We start from the raw sequence: 1249 nt of genomic DNA on the forward strand, positions 1-1249 counted from the left end.
CAAAATCTGGGTTTGCAGTGATTTGCAGGACGCTGCGCATCGCTGAGGGTTTTTTTATAAATATAATTCAGTTATTCCTGCAATACCGTGAATAATTAATTTTCCTCCACAGAGTCGTCCGAAGAAAAGCTCATGAGCATGGTATATACCTGAGTATGAACGTAAAATAAGCTCTCTCTTAGATAAGTGTTTTAAGAGAATAGACGTGATCACATGAAATAAGAGTTGTGGTGTCGGTAAAGGTGGTATAGACTCAAGGTTCTTAGAGTAAATGTTGCCTCATTCGCGACTCGGGCTCCCATTGGCTTGACGTCACTGTAGACCCAACTTCCAGCGCCATTTCAAATTCTAGCCTTTCCGCGGGCCCAGCTGCTTACCGCAGCGAGTTCTTGTAGTTACCCTCTATCGAAAACTATAAGCCGAATTTTAAATTGAAGGCCGATTTATGAAAATAATGATGAAAAGATTTAAAAAAAGATAAATTCGTGTATTCAGACGCCATAATTTCCTGATGAAATGGGAATGTGCGAGTTAATTCCGTGTCCACACTTCCTTCCTGTAACTCTCAAAACACTGTTTTCCTTGCTACTTCCGCAATATAATTTAAACTTAGATTAATATAGCTGGGAGGAAAATACGCAAAAACCAAATTAGTTGCTTAAAAAAATTACAGTTCTGCCACTTTTAAAATAGAAATTATGCTCGTTTTCATTCCTCGCCGGGCTTTTAAAATACAGACTGTCCCAAGTGTCGTGTGTCATTTTTGATCTGTAATTTTAGTAACTTTGCATCGAGCAATGGTCATGAAAATTGGCATATGTACTTATGGGAAAAGGTCCTAAGTTTTGTTGAGTGTAAGCAAAATTTTACAATTTTGACCTTTTGACCTCACAATGTGGGTCCAAACCAAAAATTTCAATTTGCCTTATGGGGTTTCAATGTTAAAAAAATCGAGATAGAAACAAGTCTGAATTTCATCGACCAAGATGACTATTCTTAGGTTTTCGGACACGAGAAACCCGAAAATAATACTTTTATTCACGAAAATTCAACTGTTGACCCAGTAAGGTCACCGTCAAGGTCATAAAGGTGGCAAAAAGAATAGTATACCAACAAAGGTGTCGTTCCATGGGTTTTATAGGGTGCCCAAGTCATTGGTAAAGTCCAAAAACCCTTATTATTCACTAATTGACCTCCGAGAGTCACAATGGGGGTCAAAGGTCATAGAGTTAAACGTCGGGCCATCATG

Source organism: Ischnura elegans, chromosome 5, assembly GCF_921293095.1.
Source record: "Ischnura elegans chromosome 5, ioIscEleg1.1, whole genome shotgun sequence".
Taxonomy (NCBI): Eukaryota; Metazoa; Arthropoda; class Insecta; order Odonata; family Coenagrionidae; genus Ischnura; species Ischnura elegans.